The sequence below is a fragment of the Ceratotherium simum genome, chromosome 22 (genome assembly GCF_057802395.1).
Source record: "Ceratotherium simum simum isolate JZ-2026a chromosome 22, ASM5780239v1, whole genome shotgun sequence".
Taxonomy (NCBI): Eukaryota; Metazoa; Chordata; class Mammalia; order Perissodactyla; family Rhinocerotidae; genus Ceratotherium; species Ceratotherium simum.
The window spans coordinates 17,892,759-17,917,612 of NC_141921.1; the positions used below are offsets into that span (position 1 = coordinate 17,892,759).

The 24,854-nt window shown below is 39.7% G+C and overlaps 1 long non-coding RNA gene across 6 annotated transcripts in view; it reads right to left on the bottom strand.

The window, feature by feature from the left end:
• LOC147914079 (uncharacterized) overlaps positions 1 to 24,854 on the bottom strand; it is a 110,396-nt gene that overhangs the window by 80,402 nt on the left and 5,140 nt on the right. For all 6 annotated transcript variants that reach the window (XR_015555774.1, XR_015555773.1, XR_015555772.1 and 3 more), the window contains exon 3: positions 24,265 to 24,517. This is a non-coding gene — a long non-coding RNA (uncharacterized LOC147914079). The remainder of the gene's footprint in view (positions 1 to 24,264; positions 24,518 to 24,854) is intronic.

The following is a 24,854-nucleotide window of genomic DNA, read 5'->3' on the forward strand; positions in this document are numbered from 1 at the left end:
TAACATCATTTCATGTGCTCATCTGCCACTTGTATCTCCTCTTTGGTGAAATGTCTTTTGACGTCTTTTGTCCAGTTTCTAGTTGAATTATTTTTTTACTGTTGAGTTTTAATAGTTCTTCATATATTCCATTACCAGTCTTTCCTCAGATAGGTGATTTGCAAACATTACTCCCAGTGTGTAGCTTGTCTTTTCATCCTCTTGGGAGGTTCTTTTGCAGAGAAAAAGTTTTTAATTTTGATGAAGTCCCACTGATCAGTTTTCCTCTTATGGATGACGTTTGGTGTCAAGTCCAAGAACTCTTTGCCCAGCCCTTCCCTAAACTGCAAAAATTTCTCCTTTTTTTCTGAGTCTTATAGTTTTGCATTTTAGATTTGAGCTTTGAGCTTGTGATCCATTCTGAGTTAATTTCTTTATAAGCCGTGAGATTTAGATTGAGGTTCATTTTTTGCTTACAGATGTTTGATTGCTCCAGCACCATTTGTTGGAAAGCCTATCATTCCTCCACTGAATTTCCTTTGCAATTCTCAAAATTATTTGAGAAAATAATTGCTCAAAAATCATTTGGGCACATTTCTGTGGTTCTCTATACTATTTTCTATACTGGGTTCCCTAGACTGTTTCACTGATCTCTGTGTCTGTCTTTCCAACAATACCACATAGTCTCGCTACTGTGGCTATAAAATAAGTCTTGAAAATGGGCAGACTGATTCCTCTCACTTTATTCTTCTTTTTCAAAACTGTTTTAGTTATTCTAGTTCCTTTGTTTTCCGTATTTTAGAATGAACTTGTATGTGTATCTACAAAGATTTTTGCTATGATTTTAATAGAAATTACATTAAGCCTGCATAATAATTTGGGGAGAACTGACATCTTTACTATGTATGGTAAATGGTATGTCTCTTCATTTATTTAGATATACTTTTATTTCTTTCATCAGGGTTTTATAGTTTTCACCATAAAAAGTTCTATAAATGTCTTGTTACATTTATACTCATGCATTTATTTTTCATGGATTAGACTGCATTTTTAATTTTGAGATCCACATGTTCATTGATAGTATAAAAAATAAAACTCATTTTTGTGTGTTTATCTTGTATGATGCAACCTTGCTGAACTCACGTATTCTAGGAGTTTGTGGTGTGTTTTTTTTTGTAGATTCCTTGGGATTTTCTACATTGATAAAAATGTCATCTGCAGATAAGGACAATTTTATTCTATCCTTTCTGATCTGGAAGCCTTTTCTTGTCTTATTGCACAGGCTAGAACTTCCAACACCATGTGGAATAAGAACATGCATCCTTGTCCTATTGCTGATCTGAAAAAAAACTCACTCAGTCTTTCATTATGAAGCATACTGTTAGCTGTAGGTTTTTGTAGATGCTGTTTATCAAGTTGAGTAACTTCTCCTCTATTCCTAATTTTCTGAGTTTTAATCAGATGCTAGATTTTGTCACATGCTTCCTCACATCAAATGATATGATCATTTGGATTTTTCTTCTTTATCCTGTTCATATGGTGTATTACACTAATTGATCTTCAAATATTGAACCAGGCTTGCATCCCTGAAATAAACTCTGCTTGGTCACGGCACACAGTTCTTTGTATATATCGCTGAAATCTGTTTGCTAATATTTTGCTAAGGATTTCTGCATATATATTCATGAAGGCTGGTGGTTTAATGTCTTTTTCTGGCTTGAATATCAGGTTAAAACTAACTTTATAAAATGAACTGGGAGGTGTTCTCACCTCGTCTATCTTCTGGAAAATACAGTAACTAAAATAAAAACTCAATGGATGGCTCCATAGCGGACAGGAGGGGTCAGAGGAAATAATCAGTGAAATGGAAGATAGAACAATAAAAAGTACACATTCTAAACAACAGAGAGAGAATAGTCAAAGAAAAAGAACAGAGGCTCAGAAATCTGTGGCAGTATGGCAAAAGAGCTAACAATCATGTCATCAGAGTCCCAGAAGAAGAGGAGAACAAGAGCTGAACTGAAAAGGTACTTGAAGAAAAAATGGCTAAAAAATTCTGTGCTCTTTGTCTGGAGTAGAACAGTTATTGTCCAAAAGTTTTCTGTCTTGCTAGGCTGTCTCTTTCCTGTCCTTTGGCTAGAGAGAGGAGGCTTCTGCTGCATTTTTTTTGTCCTGCACCCGTTGGTATTTATGGGTTGCCAGCTTCTCAGGTTCAAGTCTGTGATATATAAGGCAAAAAGAACACTCAAGGAATTCACTGCCATGTCATTCCTTGGGTCCCAAGGTCCCTAGCTGGTCTGCCTTCTCACCATCTTCCAGAGTCTACGTTTATCTTATATATAATGTCCAGGATCTTTTGCTGTGCTTAGTGGAAGGAATAGGGAAAAGGACATCAACTCCATCTTCCCAGAAGTAGATGTTAACCCACACTTTTAGAAAGATCATTCTAGGGCTGGCCTGGTGGTGCAAGCAGTTAAGTGCGTGCACTCTGCTTCGGCAGCCCGGGGTTCGCAGGTTTGGATCCTGGATGTGCACTGACGCACTGCTTCTCAAGCCATGCTGTGGTGGCATCCCATATAAAGCAGAGGAAGATGGGCACGGATGTTAGCACCAATCTTCCTCAGCAAAAAAAAAAGAGGAGGATTGGCATTGGATGTTAGCTCAGGGCTGATCTTCCTCACAAAATAAAAAAAAAGATCATTCTAAATACTGTGGGAATAATCACCTGTAACTGAGCAGAAGCTGAAGCAAGGAGATCTGTTAGAAGGCTAATGAAATGATCCAGGTGAAATATAATGGTAGCTTAGGGCCAGGGTGATAGCAGTGGAGGTGGTAAGAAGTCGTTAGATCCTGAATATATACTGTGAAGAAAGTGCAGACAGAATTGTGAATATATTAGATATGGGCTATGAGAACAAGAAAGGAGTCAAAGATGATTCCCAGGGTTTTAGCCTGAGGAGTAGAAGAATGGAGTTGCCATCAACTAAATTAAAGAAAGCTGAGGAAGGAGTAGTCAGGGAAAAAGAATGATAATTGACTTCTTCGTTCAAATGTGAAGTAAGAGATGTCCATCACACAGCCACATGGCAGCGTTAGGTAGGCAGATGAATATAATCCTGGAGTTCAGGGGATGGGGTTCAGGCTACAAAGATATATTTAAGATTCATCAGGACACAGGTGGTATTTAAAGCCATGAAACCAGGTGAGATCACTGCGAGAATGAGGTAGAGAGAGAAGAGTACCAAGGATGTAGCCCTGGGCTCTCCAACAAGGATTGGCATATGGGAAGGAGCCAGCCAAGAGAGACTGAGAAGAAGCAGTCAGAGAGCTAGGAGAATAGCTAGGATAGAGGTGTCCTAGAAGCCAAGTAAAGAAAGAGTTCTGAGGAGAAAGCAATGACCTGGATTCAGATGCAGCTGATAGGGCAAGTAATATGAAGACTGAGAATTGATCACTGGAGTTAGCAAAGCTGAAGAGGCCTTTGGTGATTCTGACAAAGCTGTTTTTGTGGTTTAACAGAGAAAATTCAGATGCAGTGGGTTCAAGAAATGCAAAGGAATTAGAGACAATAAATGTAGACCTGAGATTCAGGTGATTCACTCACTTCACCTATAATTAAGTATAATGATACTTTTCTTCCTCAAATTAATCTTTACTGAGGACCTACTTTGGGTTAGACACAGCAAATAAGGAGATATAAATGGAACAGGACTTATAAGGAGAGACATAAACACAATAAGTATATCGGATTTGAGGAGGAGATCATAGACAAACATACGAAATACCACAAAGGAATGGCAAATTCTATCCTGAATGGGAAATCAGAACAGGAAAGGGCTAGCATGAGAATCAATGAAGCTCTTCATGTGCAAGCTGTTTAAAAATAAGGGCCTGTAGAAGTATGAATCTTTGGCAGTTCTGATGGCATCACTGGCAGGTAAAGACCTAAGAGAGACGGAAAATTACTAATTTCAGTGAACATACAATGTCTTTTAAGCCAAAAGAAAATGAGTGGGCAGTGCTATAGATTAAGACTCCATCACTAACATATATAAAGTGTCTTACAGGAGGTTAAATACACGTCAAGCTATGGAATAAAAACACACAAAAGTCTATCCCCCCAACCAAGAAAATAAACAAAAAATACCAATGTAAATCCTTCCCACTCCACCATATCAGCTCATTGGCTTAAACATTCTGAGTACTGCAAACCGTCATTCTAACACTACAAGCAAAGACCAAATGATATATTTAAAAAAAAAAAAGGCAGTGAAATAAGCCAGTCACTAAAGGACAAACCCCGTATGATTCCACTTATGTGAAGTACCTAGAGTAGGCAAATTCATAGAACAGAAAGTACAATAGTGGTTTCCAGGGGTTGGGTGTTAGGGGAGAATGGAGAATTACTGTTTAATGGATACAGAGTGTCGGCTTTTCAAGATGAAAAGAGTTCTAAAGATGGATGGCGGCGATGGTTGCACAGCAACATGAATGCACTTAATATCACTGAACTGTACACTTAAAAATGGCAAAGACTGTAAATGTTATGTCATGTGTATTTTACTACAATTTTTTAAAAATCACAAGAAATTTAAAAAAACAAAGAGAGGAGTCTTTTGCTTCTGTCCACGATGAAGAAACAAGGGTACAATACCCTCTTGCTGTGACCTAGAAAACTGGAAAAAAAAGTATATGAAACAACCAATTTCAGACCTTGAACAACAGGCCGCACAAGATTATTATTGCTCTTTCTTAGTGAAAGCATTTTCCAGACAGCATCACAAGGAGAGGGAACCCAAGCAGAACACCCGACTACTGAGTGGGTGAAATATATCAGAGCTCAGGGAGGCTGAAGCAGTTGGAGATTATAAAGAGGAGATATGTGGGAAGGGTCTGAAGAGAAGAGAAGAGAAGAGAGCTACATAAAAAGAGCTCCAAAAATCTGCACAGGGGTCCCTTTCATCTGTTGCCAAATTCTAAGCAACATATGAAACTCAATGAGGTGAGGCAAAAAGTGACCAGGTAGTTTTAAGTTGAACAACTTCCACTGCTCAACAGAGGGCTGGGAGACTTGAGAGTTTTGACCAGTCAGAGGGGAGAGTCCCAGTTGAATTACCAAGGCAATAAATAGAGACAGCAAAAGGGTTGTACCTCAATAGTGGGGCTAAATTAGCCCTAGAGTAATGATGCTCTACACATAACCTAAAAATCTTAAAAGCTTGAAAAATACCAAGCGGATCCACAACTTATCTTCCTGAAAAAACAAAGTCCAACACTCTTTTAAAAATAAATGACAGGGCTGGCTCCGTGGCTTAGCAGTTAAGTGCTCGCGCTCCGCTGCTGGCGGCCCGGGTTCAGATCCCGGGCACAGATCCCGGGCGCGCACCGACGCACCACTTCTCCGGCCATGCTGAGGCCACGTCCCACATACAGCACTAGAAGGATGTGCAGCTGTGACATACAACTATCTACTGGGGCTTTGGGGGGAAAAAAATAAATAATAAATAAAATCTTTAAAAAAAATAAATAAATGACAAAAACCAGACACTTACTGTAACAGTCACAATGTCTACCACCCAACTAAAAGTTACTAGACCCACAAAGAAGCAAGAAAATATGACCAAAAACAGGGGAAAGATTAGTCAATAGGAACAGACCCTGAAAGGCAGAGACGATGAACTGTCCAAATAAGGATTTTAAGACAACTATTATAAACATGCACAAGTATTTAAAACACAACATGAATACAGCAGGAGACAAACAGAAGATATAAAAAAAGAGCCAGATGGAACTTCTAGAGGTGACATAAATACATATATGTTGCAAATGAAAAATTCAGTGAATGAGATTAACAGCTGATTAAATGCACAGAAGGAAAGGAACTGGGCAACACAAAAATAGAAATATCCAAATGGAAACACAGAGAGATGAAGACTGGGAAAACAAGGCTCAGTGACCAGTGGGACAATACCAAGTAGTGTAACATGCCCAGAAGTTCCAGAAGAAGAGGAGAGGAAGGTGATGGAAAACATATTTAAAGAAACAGTGGCAGGAAATATTCCAAATTTGATAAAAACAATAGATCCATAGTTTGAAGAAGCTTAATGAAACACAAAAAAGGTAAACACAAAACCATACTGAAGCACCAAAGAGGGAGAAGAAAACCTTAATTACAGAGAAAGAAATATAAGAACGAGCCCAGATTTCTTTCTTTCTTTTTTTTTTTTTTTGTGAGGAAGATCAGCCCCGAGCTAACATCCATGCCAATCCTCTTCTTTTTGCTGAGGAAGACTGGCCCTGAGCTAACAGCTATTGCCAATCCTCCTCCTCCTTTTTTTTTTTTTTCTCTTTTTCCCCCCAAAGCCCCGGTAGATAGTTGTATGTCATAGCTGCACTGAGCACAGATTTCTCATCTGAAATTATACAGCCAAAACACAATGGACCATAAATTTTTAAGTGCCGAAAGAAAAACTGTCAACCTAAAATTTTATTTCAAAAATTTTTCTTTAAAATTAAAGAGAAATAAGGACTTTTCCAGATAAACAAAAGCTGAAATAATTTGTCACCAGCTAACTTAAGCAACAAGAGATGCTAGAGGAATTGCTTCAGGAGGAATTCAAATGATACCAGGTGAGTAACCACCAAAATACTAACAAACAACAAACCTCCCTACTAAAATAGATAGGGACAATACAATGACGTTGTCAGTGATGGAGATAAAATGGAATCCTAAAAAACATAAAACTAATAAACAAGAAAGAGGAACAAAGAATAGATAAATAAAAAAACAAGTAGCAAGACAGATTTAAACCCAACCATATCAATAATTACAAGAAATGGAAACAGTCAAACCATTCCAATTAAAAGGCAAAGACAGGGTAAAAACAAGACCTGACAATATACTGTCAACGATAAAACCACTTTAAATATACAAACAGAAGTAGGTTTAAAGAAAAAGAATGGAAAAAGATAAACCATGCAAACACTAACCAGAGCTAAGGAAGGACATTTTACAATGATAAAAATATCAGTCGATTAAGAAGACATACCAATCCTACATGTGTGTGCACACAATAACTGACTGAATTAAAAGTTGAAGTAAGACAACACTCCTCTCTCTGTACTAGATAAATCAAGTAGACATGAAATCAGTAAGAGAACAGAAGACTTGGATAATACCATCAATTAATCTGCCCTAATTGAAACTTTTAGAACACTCCAGCCAATAACTGAAGAATACAAACTAATTTCAAGGGAACACGGAAAAGTTTAAAATAATACAAAATATTTTCTGATTATAAAAAATTAAATTAGAAATCGACAGAGAGGTCTCTAGAAAAACCCTAAATATTTATCAATAAAAAGCCATATTTTGAAGAGACTAATGGGGCAAAAAAGATATCACAAAGAATTTCAGAAAATATTTTAAACTGACGGAAAATGAACACACAAGACAGCAAAATATGTGGGATGATCATAAAATTCCAGGGCAATGTAAAATAATACAGCCAATCTGGAAAACCATTTGGCAGTTTCTAGTTAAATTTGCAACCACCACATGACCCAGAAGTTGTACTCATAGGCATTTGTCCCAGAAGATAAAATTTTATGTTCACAGAAAACCCTCTATCTGAATGTTAACAGCAGCTTTATTCTTGGTAGCAGTACTGGAAACAGTCCAAATGCCCTTTAATAAGCGAATGGTTCAATAAACCCTGGTTCATCCATACAAGGGAATACTACTCTGCAATACAAACGAATGAACTATTGACACCTGCAGCAACCTGGAGGTACCTCAAGAACATTATGTTTAGGGATAAAAGCTAATCCCCAAAGGCTGCATACTATATGACTCCACTTATATAACGTTCTTGAAATGACAAAACTAGAGCGATGGAGAACAGATCAGCAGTTTTCAAGGGTCAGGGAGAGGAGGTAGAATGGAGAACAGGTGTGAACACCAAGAGGCAGCACACGGAGTTCTTTTGTGGTGATAAAACAATTTTGTATCGTGGCCCCTCTGGTGGCGGTTACACACAGCTATATGTGGAACAACACTGCACAGAATACACACACACACACACACACACACACACACAGAAATATGCAGGTTTAATTATGATGAAGGTTGAATAATGCCTGTGTTCTAGTTAACAGTATATCAATGTCAATATATCAATGCCAATTCCCTGAATTTGATACTGTACTATAGTTATATAAGATGTTGCCATTGAGGGAAAGTGGGTGGAGGGTATCCAGGATTTCTTATGTTACTTTTGCAACCTCCTGTGAGTCTATAATTATTTCAAAACAAAAAGTTTAAAAAATATGTAGGAGAAACCTAAAGCGGTGCTTAGAGGGAAATCTATAGGTCTAAATGCTAATGTCAGAGGAGAAAAAAAAAGTCCAAAATCAATTATCTTAGCTTCTACCTTAAGAAATTAGGAAAAAACTCAGCAAAATATATCCCAAGTAAGAAGGAAGAAAATACTAAAGTTAAGAATAAAAATCAATAAAAGGAAAAACAGACAACAGAGAAAAATCAATGAAAGCAAAATCTGTATGCCTTAAAAAGTCAATAAAATTGATAAACCACAAGCTAAACTGATAAAGAAAAGAGAAAAAAGTTACAAATCTCATTAGTGAAAGGAGAGGCATCATTATAGATCTCACAATAATGAAAAGGATAATGATGCAATATAAAAAGAAACTTTATATCACTGAACTTTATAATTGAGAAAAAAATCAATACCTTACAAAACATAAATTACTAAAATTGGCTCAGGACACAAAACTACGAAAAGTTTTAAATAACTAAATCTTAATTAAAAATCTTCCCCCCAAGAACACTTATTCTTTTTTTTACTGATTTCACAAATAGCAACTCAACCCTCACATGTAGCAATGCTCATCCAATGCCAGACAATGTGTTACGCATAATAGGCCTCCACAAATGAATGCTGAATTAGTCTGCTGAATGAATTAGTGAAAAATGAATCATACACATTTGGGATTCAAAGGTCGGGACAGATACTCATGGCCACCAAGAGGCTATTTTTAAAGTCAAATACTATTCATCCCATGTAGCAGTTAATTAGGAAGGTCATTTCAAGGAAGTACTCTGCTGTGCAGAGAGAGCTCCAGCCACAAGTATGATAATTCATTAAAATGTCTCTTACCAGCAGTAAATAAATTATAAATATTTGATGAGAAATTTCAACTGTTCAAAACAAAACCCGACTACGTGCTATCATTAGATCCTCTCTAAATCACGTTAAAAATAGAATCAAACGGATTAAGAAAAGTATAATCCCCTCCAGAAAGAATCATTTGCTTTTGAATAGTAGACTTTGTCGTCTCAATATTTTCATCAGTATAAAACCACAAACAGGGGCCGGCTCCGTGGCGTAGTGGTTAAGTTTGCACGCTCCACTTCAGTGACCTGGGGTTCACAGGTTCAGATCCCAGGTGCCGACCTACGCACCACTTATCAAGCCATGCTGTGGCAGACATCCCACATACAAAGTAGAGGAAGATGGGCACAGACCTTAGCCCAGGGCCAATCTTCCTCAGCAAAAAGAGGACGATTGGCAACAGATATTAGCTCAGTGCTAATCTTCCTCACCAAAAAAAAAACACAAACAGCTTGGCAAATGATTAGATAGATGTGACTTAGAGTATATTCTCTTTAAAAATCCTAGCTATGAAGAAATTAATACGCCTTAAATATACCAATCATGAGTTTCAAAGGGAAGGCAGGGCTTGCTGGGAAATTAACACTGGCGTGAACCAGAATCAGAAATTTTTTGTAAACTGAGAAGTGAATCAGGGTCAGAACACAGTTTCTGTGCTTGGGAGAAACAGCAATATAACGTGTACTTATTCTCAAACAGGAGTGGACACACTCTGGCCCTTGAGCCAAATCTAGCCAACAGCCTGTCGTTACCAAGTTTCACTGAAACACAACCCTCTTTACTCACGGGTGCATCATCTCTGACTGCTTTCTCACTACAACAGCAGAGCTGAGTAGTCGCTATGAAGACCATGTGGCCTGCAAAGCCTAAAATATTTACTCTCTGGACCTTTATAGAAAAAGTCTGCCAACTCCTCTTCTAGATTAATATTTTCTACCTAGAGTTAAGAATAAGGCTCCATACATTCTGTGTTGTTTATCTTTTCTTTGTAGATGTTTTCAATATTTTCTTAATATTGAGTGAAGCTCATAATGTAAAATATCAAATTTGATTTCCATCAAATGGCTTCCTTACTTTTTTACTAAATAGATATTAGATCACCATACATTCTGTTTTTGCTTTTAGCATCTATCCCATAATAAACTGTATTGTTTTATTAAACCAAATATTTCCAATACTAACTAAAGAAAATTAGTTTGAGAAAACAGAATATTGTATAATATAAATAACATGTAATAAAATTATATAATTTAAGTCCCTTTCTTTTTCTATTTCATTTCTCCCCCATGGATCTAGGGGCTGATACTGAAAAATTAAAAATAATAGTATAAATGTTTGTCTCTGACCTAAGCTTGTTATCCACTTTGTAATCAGATTTGCTAGAGCTTGTTTCTTATCTCTCATATAGTATATTATTTTGAAAAAATACTATTTCGTGTTGTTCAAAGTGATTTGAAAATATGTTGCTCTCATTTTTCAGGGGCATTATTTCCTCTGAACCCTGAAAGAATTATTATATCAGGTTTCAGTGCATTAAATTGTACTGCCTTTAACTGAAAAAATATAATATCCTTCTTAGAAGGAAATCAAACTTTTGGGGAAATATACGTTATACAATTTAAAATAAGTGAAGGAAAAAACTGCAACTTAATATTTAGTATTTCATTTTGCCAAATATTATATTATAATGACAAAGAAAGAATCATACAAAGCACATCACTAAAGCACAGACCACACAGTATGGGTTGCGGTCCAGTTTGGTAAGCTATGAGCCAACTGTAACCTTATTGTATCGAAGTTGTGAATTCAAGGACATAGAATTATGCTGGACAAAAGAGATGCTATTTTACATTTGATTGTCTAACGCCGTTTTGGTGAAGTGATATTAAAAGCATGCAAATACATTTCAAATTTTCCTAATTTCTGATGATCTAAGGATATTTAATTGGATAGTGAATGGAACTTTTCCTGTTGTCTCACAATGCCTGCTGAAGATTCAAAAAGAGCAACAGGCAATAAGCTTCTCCACATTCTGAAGAGGGGCTTCTAGACACACAGTCACAGCATTTACTAAGATTTGGCCAGACCTCTGCTCCCTTCACCCCCACTACCCCTTCTAGCCTGAATAAGAAAAAAGCTCAAATTCATCAGAGGAAAGAACTTATCTGAGTGTTGAGGAACATGATTATTGAGAAACGTGGTGATACTCTCCGCCCCAAACAAAGCTATCTGGGCTCTAAGAGAATCCTGCATGGAGACTGGGGAGCCTACTGAAGGCAGGGCCCACACAACATTCTCCAGACGGATGGGTGCTGAGCTGGAGAAACTGCCAGGGCGCTGGAGAAGACTCAGTGGGAGAGTTGTTGGAATAGACCGGCATATTTCCCTTTGGAGTCTCAAGGCATATGTGAAGGTAGAAGCTAAACACTGATTCTCTTCTATACATTTCTGAAAATTAGATTTTGGATGGAGCAGCCACAGAGGGTAGAATGACGAGAGGGAAACATTAGGAGTGCCGTATGTGTCCACCTTTTAGTGTGGTAAGAATTAGGGTTGACATAAAATACAGGACGCCCAGTTAAATTTGAATTTCAGGTAGACAACAAATAATTTTTAATGTAAGCATTTCCTAAATATTGCACGGGACATACTGATTTTAAATATGATTCCTTGTTTATCTGAAATTCAAATTTGAGTTGATGCCCTTTATTTGCTAAATCTGAGCAGACTAGCTAGAATACGAGTGAATTCAAGTACTGCTAGCCGCTGTGATCAACTCTGAAGTGTGTAAAGGTTTGAGTTTGACAGAATTTATTTCTTGATCATGAAAGTTATAAAGGAGCAAACAGCTCTTCTTTAATTGGATCCAGATTATTTCATCTTGTGGTTCCATCATTTTCAAAGGTGCCTTCCAAGGTCTCTGCACTCACCTGCCTCAAGGAGGCAGATGTGAAAAGAACATGGAGGAATGTCATGAGAAGTTTTAGTGGGCCAGGCCTGGAAGTGGCACTTACACTTACATTTCATTGGCCAGAACTCAGTCACACATCCATATCAAATTCAAGGAAAGCTGGGCAGTGCAGAACAGCTTTGTGCCCAGAAAGAAAAGGAAATGGCTTTGGTGAGCAACTAGCCAATCTCTAGCACACTGAGTTCCTACGTGCCAGTGGAAATTCTGGAAATCAGCTACGCCCAACGTTTTCATAAAGGACCTTGTCCAAGAAAGTATCCTCCACAGAGAGGAGATTCAGTGATGACAGACCATAGTGTATACCACGGCACGGGGGAAGGTGAAATGAAGAAGGGTTTCTAGTGATTAGACAGAGTGTATGTCCCATATCACTAAACCATTCAATGTGAGGACCCCAACAGACAGTCTCCATAAGCTCAAAAACACAATCTAAATGAAATTCAGCATTCAAGCCCTTGTAACAGCATCACAGACTCCAAATGTTGACTCCTCTTTCCCTAATGCCTTTTTCACCCTCTGGGAACCAGGAATACAGGGAAAGAAGGTAGCAAGAGTGAAAGAACAGATTACACTGTCTACACTGCAGGTCAGGCCAATCTGAGAGGTAGGAACAATGGGGAAACAGAATTGTTCAACTGAGTGTGAGAATGAATTGATTTAATGTGGACTAATCAATACATGAAAGTGGCCAGAAAGCTGCCGTTTCCACTCAGATATACTCAAGGCTCAGAGAAGGAAAATCTAAAATGGAATGAAGACAATGGTTGATGAAAAACTCATCAACATCCTGTTTTTATCCCACATCTATCATTCAGATTCCTCAACCCTGGTTACACATGAAAAGGAGAAGTTATCAAGTGGGCTCTTCTAAATTCCAGGTGTTTCTAGCCTCAAATAATACCTATTAGTATTATTATTAGTAATCTACAAGTGTTTCCTCAAAAGCAAACCTTTTTTTGTTTTGTTTTGGTTTTTTTAATCCACTAAATTTGAAACAGCCACGTGTCTTACATGTAATTGAATTCCAGCCAGGAAGAGCTAAAGCACAGAGCCAGAGAGAAGTTTTGCTTCATGCTGTCTAGTGGAGATTGATCCCAGGGGCCAAAAGCTCTAGTTCAAGACTTGAATGAAGGGAAAAAAAAGGAAGGAGCATTGTGAAAATTGGCAAGAAAGAGTGCTACAAATCATAAATGCTAATAAAAGGCCACAGTTGTTCTTCTGACATCACTGGCTTCCACCACATAAAGTTCCTCTGAGCTGTGCTTAAAATATTTTAAATCTCATACCATGGTTATTAAAACTTAACAGAGAGAACTTATATTTTAAAAAGTACCATAAATATTTTACTGCAAACTGTTTTGATGTATATGAGAATACCACGATCCAAAGATATTTTTGTTCTATTTCATTCTAACTCATCTCTTAAACAATTCCAGTTCTCTCAGACACTAGATAGAAAATGATACTGGGTAAAAAAAGCAATAATCAGGCAAGCATACTATCAAGATATCTCTATAATTTATCACTGATGTGGGAAGACGCTGGCATTTCCTTGTGCATAAAATAGGTGTTCAAGAAATGTCTTAAATATTGATAGATGCATTACCATCTCCATAAAAATTAATGTGTCATTGAAGCTACAATTAGCAGAAAAGAAATAAATATTGGGACAAATGTAGATCAACTTTTACGTTATGATATTCATAGTGTTGTAAGAATCCATTTATTGAAAAGTAAAAAGTCACATTTCTCAACAATTTTTATTGTAACTATTACAATGTCCCTTTAAAAACCATCTATTTTGTAAATGTAAACTGGTAAAGCCACTAGGGAAAAAAGGAGGTTCCTCAAAAAATTAAAAATAGAACTACCATATATGATCCAGCAATCCCACTTCCCAGGGAAATACCATACAGCCAATTTACCATGAATAATAATTATGGCAAATAAAGAATTACCACTAAGAATTATAGGTAGATATAAGTTAGGGCTACAGTTTTGGTCTGAGTGACAAGTTCAAGTATAGTTTTCATTTTTAAAAAATGATATAAAATAGTGCCAAGCATATAGCAATGATGATACTGTGTCACGAACTAAAGCTGACAACAAATCCAAGTTTACAGTGAGATTTTCAAACATGGAATATAAATTTTCTCCCCTGATCAAAACTATTCAATGGCTTCTGATCTCATTCAGAGCAAAAACCAGAGTCCCTTCCAGGTCCTACACGATCTAGGCCCTAGCTAACTCTCTGATTTTACCTACTACTATTGGTTTACACTCTTCAACACATGCTGGTCTCTTTCCATTCTTCAGACACTCCAAGCATCTCCCACTTTGCCATCTGTAGCCCTGCTCCACACTCTGCCTGAAACTCTCCTTCTCTAAATAAGCCAATGGCTTGCTTCCTCACTCCCTTCAGGTCTCTGTCCAAGTCCGCTTACCAGTGAGGACGTCCCCGAACACATTATATATAATAGCACACATACATGCAAAGACGACACTTTTGCAATGGCATTCATCTTCTTGACCTGGTCAATCCTCACTCTATTACCTAAGATTCTACCTACAATTCCTTTACCTGCCCGTCAGAAATTCACCCCATTAAGAACAGTTGACCATCTTCTTTAACAAAAATAATGACAAGGGATAAATTTTTGCTAGTAAATCTTCTGGTCCAAAGGTAGAGGCTTCAATAGCCTCAATACACAACTCTCTGGTTCCATCTCATTCCTGTGCACCCATCTACTTAGCACCTACTCCATCCAAGCCAACGTGCTGGGAGATGAAAGGCTCCTGAGAAGAGTAAGGTATGAATAATGTCTTCCCGAGTTTATGACTCAGTTTTGGGAGGTACGATCTTTGCACGTATCAAGAGAAATAACAGGACCTCACAGAAAATGGTGTGAAAATGACTGTTAAAGATAATTAGGGATTGAGAGTTCAAATGAGAAAAAAATCACTGGACATCTGAAGATAAGGCTTCCCAGAGGAAACGGGTTTTGGACAGCTTCTGCAGAAAGTGGCTAAGGGGGAAGAGGCTGAGGACAGTGGTGGGACTAAGTGGCAAAGGTGAACTGTGCAAGGTGCTGGGGACACACACAGCTGGCAGGATGCATTTGGATCAGCCTACAGTGGCAAGGAAGGCCACGACGTCAGGCAGAGGCTCGCATGATATAAAACAGTTCCAGGCATGCAGCAAAGAGGCAGAGGTTCCTGTGCTCCAAAGAGGCAGAACCGCAGTGGACAGCAACTGACCGTGTGTGTGTCTACTTATGCCCGTGTGCTATGTGGTGTATGTGCAGATCCAGTGTGTGGAATGTCTGATACTTGCTTATTGCTTCATCCTTCTACTCTGCTCTTCCTTAAACAACAACTAAACAGGGATGAGGACTTCATGTTTTGCATTTCTTTCAATTTTTTTTTGTTTGTTTGTTTGTTTTGTGAGGAGGACCAGCCCTGAGCTAACATACAATGCCAATCCTCCTCTTTTTTGCTGAGGAAGACTGGCCCTGGGCTAATATCCTTGCCCATCTTCCTCTACTTTATATGGGACGCTGCCACAGCATGGCTTAACAAGTGGTTTGTCGGTGCGTGCCCGGGATCCGAACCAGCGAACCCTGGGCCACCGCAGCAGAGTGCGCGCGCTTAACCGCTTGCGCCACCAGGCCGGCCCCCCGCATTTCTTTCAATTTTGGTCAGCTTATTTTGTATTATTATAGGGTTCCCATCATTTCAGAAGTAAACATCCATTTACATTAGCTGTTGGGTTATTACCCGTTCTCCACATCGAGTATAGACATATTTATGTAGCTGCTGTGCAATTTATTACTCATTACACCACGTGAGACACAATGAGGCACTCCTACTCAGTCTTCTGGAATAAGAACTAGAGTTTGTGTATTTGTTTATTTTTCAGATACATCTTTTTCAAATCCCCAATGGTTTTTTTTTTTTTTAGCAGTTGGAGCCATTAATGAGAGTAAAATCAACACAATTTAGCTTTATAAAGGGCCTAATAGGGCCCTTCCCACCCAGAGGGGAAGGTGAAAAAACAGTAATTCGGCTTATTTTATGGCCTGTGAGTTAAGAAAGGAAGGCTTTGTTGACATAGGAAAGACAAGAAGTCCCAAGCTAGGGCCTCCCTGAGGGAAACGTTTGCTGCTTCCTGGGGTCTGGCTTCCTGCACCCCCAAGTTGTTAACACAAGTGCTGCTGTTCACATCTGCAAGCCCACAGGAGTGGCTGGGGGGAGGGGAATAGCAGATGGCTGGAAGGTGACCAGAGTGGAAGGTGGGGCCTGAGTTCTTCTCTCACTGTTAATGCAGGTTAAGTGCTCTCCAGGTCTCTCCCACCCCATTATGCTTCTAGTTAAGAAATTCTTGTCAAACAGCTGGGAGCTGTGGCCCACAGACTGCCCCCATCTTTGTGACAAGTGGAATTAAGAGGCTGTTCCAGCAACCAGATGGGAGCAAAGAGGCTTGCATGTAGCTACAGACATGGAAGGACTCAGCTCCCAGGGACCTCGAGTGGTTACTATCACTTAAACTAAGTTACATTAGCCAAGGCAGAAAAACAAAACTAACTCCCTTTCTCTTCCTGTGTGTGTGTCTGTACTATATACAGGTATTATATATGTATATACATGCACATATACAGTTATACTACTTTATATATTACACATATTTAATACTTATTTTTGTGTCAATAACTCACCTAATAGTAGAAAGCTTGGCCATGAGATCTGTCCCTTTGAACTGTCTCAGGAAAAGGAGAAGGGAGGGAAGAGATTAAGTGGAAAGAAATACCCAGGAGTCTGTCTGGTGTGAATTTCCTCGGGAATGGCAGTGGGGAAAAAACAAACTCAAAGGCTTGGATCTGGGGGAGCAAAAATATTTTGACTATGGAACAAAAGTGCTTTTCTGGCCTAGATCCTGTCACACACAAAACCAAACCAAACCACACCTAAGCTCTCTGATAACGGCAGGCCACAGTCCCCAGCATGATCCCTGACACTCCCAGGTCCTGGACAAGTGTTAATCTCTCCTTCTCCCTCTCTTGTACACTAGTGCGCACAAGTATGCCTCCAAAAATAAGGACACTTATTTCATAAAGTTCAAATTTGCATAACAGATATATTAGGTGCTTATTATTTACTTGATAGAAGTATTTCTGTTTTTCCTTAACAACATGATTAACAGATTTGAACTATTATTCAGCTTGCAACTATCCAATCTGTATATATTTCAGGGACATATCAGTTACATAAAGTGAGGCAGAATCATAGACATGTTTTCCAAACGTGAGTAAGTCTCATTTTGATTAGCTGATTCAGATACTAAATTTCCTTGGAGAGCTGGTTATTTGAAAGGGCCCCAAGGTGAAGTCTTTTGGTAAAGCATAAACCCTTTCTGAACGGTGGAAAATTTCTGGGAAACTTGATGGCAGCTTTTCTTGTCCAGCAAGAAGTGCTTGTCAGGTTTCCCAACAGTGGAGTCTAGGCAAAGGTCAGAGAGCAGCTCAGGGAGGGTCAAGGAAACAACAGGTCGTGGGAGAGGGTGGGCAGAGCGTCAAGCAAGTCTGTGGATTTCTAACGCGGGCTCAAAGACAGATGCCTGGCTTCCAAACACAAAATCGCGCATGCCTATATTTTGTATTTTTCACATTTTGACATTGAGTTTTCCTCATGCACGTACCAGCTACATTTTAGAAACTGAAAATGCAGCATTGACTAAATCTGGAGAGTGTGACATATGAAGCTTCATATTACATATGAAGGGGGATAAACGATACTTAAAATTGTGAGAGAAGATGAGGGCATTCAAAGGAGTGTGTAGCCTGAGAAGGAGAGAAGAAGGGACGACAAAGCCCTGAGAAGCATCAGTAGTTAAGGCACAGCAAACGAAAAGTAGACTGGGAAGGGGGGTCTGAAAGGAGGAAGACTAGGCGAGTGTGGTGTTACAGGAAGCCCGTAGAGAGCCTTTCAAGGAGAGAGTGGTCAGCCAGGTTAACTGCTGCAGATAAGCCAAGTTAGATAAAGTTTGAGAGGTATCCTTTAGACTTAGCAATCATGGGATCATTGGGACCAGACAGACCAGTTTCAGTGTTGAAGGAGGATGGACTCGGGAACGGGTGACCCATGCCTCTCGAACTTCAGCTGTCCCAGAGAGGCCGTTGCTATCAGCTAGTGGCTCTCATGTCAAGACTGGATTCCCTTGGAGAATCTGAAGAGAAGGCAGTGTGTTGCTGTTTAAGAGAAGAGCAGCAATGTGCTCAGAGGCACCAGGCATGGGGATGGCACAGATGTTTTACTGCGGTAAATACAGAGATAACTGTGTATTTGACTTAATGGAGCATCTCAACTTGCCGGAATAGAAATTTTCTTGCAAGTAAATTTTATACTTTTCTCAGTAAACAATTCTGAATCTCTTTGTTATTCCACAGGCCAGTGACACCATGACACTCAGACTATTTGTAGACAATGCTTAGTTCTAGTCTCCTCCAACACAATTTCTACGTCCTTATATCACCTTTTGGTTGTCAGCTATGTTTGCATTAATGATGTAGTATGGCGATACACTTCCTGAACCATATTAATTATATGTATGCAATGCTGGTCATTTATACACCATGTATTTATTTAACAAACATTTACTGAAAGAAATCACTATTTCTGGCACTCTGGGAGATAGCCAGGATGAGTAAGGCATGTATCTACACAACCTCCTAGATGAAATGAAATAAGTGATAAATAACCAGACATATGATGGAATTAAATGCGTGTTATAAGATGAATAGAAGCAAATTCTTAGAATAATGTAAACAGAAGAATCATTAGATCTAATGCAGGGTGTAGGGGGTTGATTCCAAATGTTCCTAGTAAGAGGGTGTGTTGAGGTGCCCTTGGCTTTACCTTCTCTCTTTCACTATTCTCGCATATCTTACTTCTCAAATCTTTAAATATTTGCAGCTCTTCTTTAAAATCATTTTCCAAGCTTTCCAAATCCCATAGAGTCTAATACTTGGCCTGCTGTAAATGCAAAAATTAACGTACAAATGTTTCTCAAAGGAAGGCGACACCATCTAGTGTTTAGTGGGCACTGGCGCGTGGGAATAGAGTCAGACCCTTTGTCCTGTGACAGTGAATGACATGGACTGTGTTTGAGGTCAGAACACATGATGCTTCTGATGGATGAGCAGCAACAGTCTGCCCTTGGCCTCCCAGTCATGCTGGGAGAATTTCCAGACAGCACCTCCAAGAACGTACATATCCTGCTTCAGCCTGCAAAGCTATCACCATTAATACAAACACAGCTGACAACCAAAAGGGGATGCAAAACTGCCCAACATGGCTAGGGAAGTCAGGAGAGTTGAGGGCTGTTATTTCCTGATCCATAAATCATCAATTTCCAACCTCTTTCTGTGCTATCCATACAATAGTGGCTGTGGGCCTTTGTTATACAAGGACATCTCATTTTTAACAATGACTTTGTAAATAATAATTAACATGCTACAATGACAGAGTATCCTATTGTAAACCATGCAAAATCGGGTCCCATACTTAACTGCTTTAGTAGTTAAGAAATATGCTACACGTGTGTGTGCCTGTATGTCTAGCAAGCACTTCATTAAGGCTTCACATCTCAGAACACTCATTTGTATTAGTTTGCCAATAAAGTTACTATGCATTCACAGAAAGATCCTCATTAATCACCTCTACTTAAGGACTAATAATAATGCTAATTAAAGATAAGGGATTATATAAGTAGAATACTCATTATATCATTTGATTCACATAACAATGAGTGAGGTAGGTATCACCTTCCCTACTTAAAAGATGAGGACAGTAAGATTCAAAGAGTTAAGTAACTTTCCGAAGACCACACCACTGATAAACGACGGAAATGTGACATACTGCAGGAGCCATGACTTTCAGTAGCTTCCTATATGACTGTTGTCTACTAAGGACATTTTTGTTACTAAAGGTGAGATTCATGGACTAGTAACATTGGCATCTCCTAGGAGCTTGTTACAGATGGAGAATTTCAGGCCCCATTCCAGGCTGATTGAATCAGAATCTGCATTTTTATAAGACTAGCACATCATTCATATGTACATTAAAATCTGAGAAGGAATGAAATGGATTTCAGGATTACTCAATGAATAATTGAATGAATAATCACTCATTTACTCAGCACATGTTTAGCAAGTATCTGTTAAGTAACATTTATTGAGTTAACTCTGATTTGACTTTAATTGATAAGAGTTGCAAATGTGACATAGTAGGACTTACTAAAACTTTCAGGTCCAGCTCCCCCTATAGCTGTCTACTTGATTAATGATTCTGATTGACTTCAGAGGTCAAGTCAGTCAAACAACTAGTTGATTTAACAAAAACAAGTTTTTCCCAGTTTTCTAAAGAAATTGACACTGGCCTCATTGGTTAAAAGGTGAGAATGCCCTTCTACTTTTCCTAAGGATTTATGGGTCTGCCTCACCTGCCACACACAAGGCCACTGGACAGAGGTCAGAGTAGGTACCCAGAACTCAGAACTGGATTTACCACTGAGCAGATGCTCAAAAACAGTCGAACGAATGACTAAATGAATAACGTGGGGCGGTTAGAGGATTATTCCAGATATTGTTTGCATAATTTCCCCCATTTACCTTATTTAATTAGCCACCTTTCTTGAAAAAAGTCTCCTTCATAGATTTCCCCTTGATTTCTGTGTTTGGGACACAACTACAAGGCCTGCTGGTTGCTTCTGTCCCTGATAATTGTTGCTGATTATTTAAGTAACAATCATTTTTAGGACTTTGAAAAGGGGATTAAGGGGCCGGCTCGGTGGCACAAGTGGTTAAGTGCGCGCACTCCGCTGCGGTGGCCCGGGGTTCGCCGGTTTGGATCCCGGGTGCATACCGACGCACTGCTTGGCAAGCCATGCTGTGGCAGCATCCCATATAAAGTGGAGGAAGATGGGCACGGATGTTAGCCCAGGGCAGTGTTCCTCAGCAAAAAAAGAGGAGGATTGGCAGATGTTAGCACAGGGCTGATCTTCCTCACAAAAAAAAGAAAAAGAAAAAGAAAAGGGGATTAAAAGAGGTAATTACTCAATAAAGTTTATTAAAAACAGGCAAGTATTACGAAAGAGACATTAAACCAGAAACGGCGGTAGATTTCAGAAGCCAAGGAAAAAGCAGAATCACAACCAGATACCACCTCAAGGGGCTGTAACTGATTGAGGTCTCAGCTGATTGCTCTTTATTAATAGCAGAGTTTTCTGGAATACACTGCATGCTTTTCCTTTCTCTCTTTCTTTCACCCCCTGACTGAACCGTTTCATCTTCCAATCCAGGCATCTGTCTTTTCATCCAGAACCCACATGACCAAATGCAGTTTTCTGACTATGTCTTTTTTCTTTTGCTTTAGTTTGTAGTAAGGCCAAAACTCACATTTATTTATTTTATTTGATCATTACCTAAAGCGCAGCATACCTTTGCTTCATTCAAACAGATTATAACTAGATAACCACAGAGACTAACACTTTAGACCCCCTAGTCATTCTGGAGGGTGAAGGGTTCCTTGAATCTCTGCTCACACAGTTTAACGTCCTGCATGCTTACTACCTCCTGTTTTTGTCTCTCTTGAGAACCACCTGGAAATAGAACCAGGACGTCTTGACGCTGATATAATCACATCCCAAAGCCTCGGCTTCTCTTAGGGGGAAAAAAAAGAGGGGGTGGGTGGGGATGACACGACAGCACCTTAACAGTTTCCCAATTTCTGGTTAATTATCTGTTGGCATGAACCTTATAAATAATAGCTCAATAATAATGGACTGTAATGAGAAGAACATGTTCATGAGACGCCAACACCATTGCTGACTTTGACTCATTAACCATACTGGGGCCTGCACCTCATCCCCACCAGCCACACGGGGAGAAGGGTATTGCCAAGTAACTTTTGACCAAAGATGATCCTTCTGAAGTGTCGAGTGCAGAAAAACCATTTTTTAAGTCAAGACTTGATTCAGGCTGGATTATAGATTTATAAAATTTTCCATCAGGAATCCAGAAATCATCTGGTATAATAAGCTCCTTACTTGACAGATGGGGTCTCAAGAGGGGAGGGGTCCTGCTGAAGGCCTCTGGTTTTGTTATTGAGGAAGACTGGAATACTTTAAAATATGCCTTTAGCCAGCTCAAAGATGGAGATACTCTAGTTGTTACCCTAATTTATACTAAGATTTTGACAAGCTTCAACAAAATTTTTATCAAAAACATACAGAAGCAAAATTATGTAATCTGAATTCTATACACACCATTTCCCCAAAATAGGGCTACTGAATTTAAATTAAATGTTTTCTCAACAGGAATCATTTCAGAATGACAAGCAAGTCCCAAACAACTAGAGAGAAAGCGATGAACTTCAAAGACACGTCCACCAAGTTCTCTGGAGGATGCCTACAAAGGCATGTGGCAGCCACGCACAAATCTCTCCACACCCGTGCCATATGCCAGGTAAGATGGCAGGAAGAGACTTACTCTTCCCAGTGGCGGTGGCCTTGGAAGGACGGTAGTCTCAGGTGTTGGGAAAACTGGACAGCCACATGCAAAAAAATGAAAGTAGACCATTACCTTACACCATACACAAAAATTAACTCAAAATGGATTAAAGACTTGAATGTAAGACCTGAAACCATGAAACTTCTTGAAGAAAACATAGGCAGTATGCTCTTTGACATCAGTCTTAGCAACATATTTTCAAGTACCATGTCTGACCGGGCAAGAGAAACAATAGAAAAAATAAACAAATGGGACTACATCAAACTAAAAACCTTCTGCACAGCAAAGGAAACCATCAACAAAATGAAAAGACAACCTAACAATTGGGAGAAGATATTTGCAAACCATACATCTGATAAGGGCTTAATCTCCAAAATATACAAAGAACTGATGCATCTCAACAACAAAAAAACTAACAACCCAATTAAAAAATGGGCAAAAAACCTGAAGAGACATTTCTCCAAAGAAGATATACAGATGGCCAACAGGCACATGAAAAGATGTTCAACAGGGCCAGCCCCGTGGCTTAGCGGGTTCAGATCCCAGGCGCGCACTGACGCGCCACTTCTCCGGCCATGCTGTGGCCGCGTCCCACATACAGCAACTAGAAGGATGTGCAACTATGACATACAACTATCTACTGGGGCTTTGGGGGGAAAAAAAAAAAGGAGGAGGATTGGTAATAGATGTTAGCTCAGAGCCGGTCTTCCTCAGCAAAAAGAGGAGGATTAGCACACATGTTAGCTCAGGGCTGATCTTCCTCAAAAAAAAAAATGTTCAGGGAAATGCAAATCAAAACTACAATGAGATATCACCTCACGCCCGTGAGAATGGCTATAATTAACAAGACAGGAAACAAGTGTTGGAGAGGGTGTGGAGAGAAGGGAACTCTCATACACTGCTGGTGGGAGTGCAAACTGGTACAGCCACTATGGAAAACAGTATGAAGATTCCTGAAAAAATTAAGGATAGAACTACCACACAACCCAGCTATTCCACTGCTGGGTATCTAGCCAAAGAACGTGAAAACACCAATGCGTAAAGATACATGCACCCCCTTGTTCACTGCAGCATTATTCACAATAGCCAAGACGCGGAAGCAACCTAAGTGCCCATCAAGGGAAGAACTGATAAAGAAGATGTGGTATTTATACACAATGGAATACTACTCAGCCATAAGAAACGATGAAATCCAGCCATTTGTGACAACATGGATGGACATTGAGGGTATTATGCAAAGTGAAATAAGTCAGAGGGAGAAGGTCAAATATCCTATGATCTCACTCATTAAGTAGTAGATAATAACAACAAACAAACACTAGAGACAGAGATTGGATTGGTGGTTACCAGAGGGAAAGGGGGGAGGGAGGAGGGCGAAAGGGATAATTAGGCACGTGTGTGGTGATGGATTGTAATTAGTATTTGGGTGGTGAACATGAGAACATGATGTAATCCATGCAGAAACAGAAGTATAATGACGTACACCTGAAATTTATACAATGTTATAAACCAATGTTACGACAATAAACAAAAAAAAAAAGAGAGAGAGACTTACCCTTCCCGGTGGTGGCGGCCTTGGAGCGACAGTAGTCTTGGGGGGGCCCAGAGGAGGTCCTGAACGCGGGGAGGCAGCGGGTGGCTGGGCAGCAGGTCACCAACCGCCATTCCCACAGCTGCCACTCAAGGTGACCCTGAAGGCTGTGTGGTGCTGAGGCCTGCGGGCAGCAGGGACCCAGAGCACCAGGGCCACCTTCAGCCTCTTGTGGCCATGTGGCCTCAGCCACCTCGAAGTGCAGGGTGCCAGGATCCTGGAGAGGGAGACAGCACAAGCACGTGGGAGTGAGGGCAGCCACCCCCTTCTTGTCCCACCCCCGGTGGCTGGAGGTTTGGGCAGGTAACAGCCCCTTGGTTTATTCCTCATCTCTAAAGTGGGTTAGCGTCCCACACCAACCCTGACCTGACAAACCCACAGAAGCACCTGCTGGCAGAAGCAGCCTGTACTTCCCTCTCTGGCTGGTTGAACGCGCAGGCCACCTGCAGTCACAACGTAGTGACAAGCCCCTGCGCCCCCCTGTCCATATCCTCCTCCACCGAGACCAGCCCTCTTTGGACAAATGGGGAAACTGAGGCCTGGGCACAGACCCT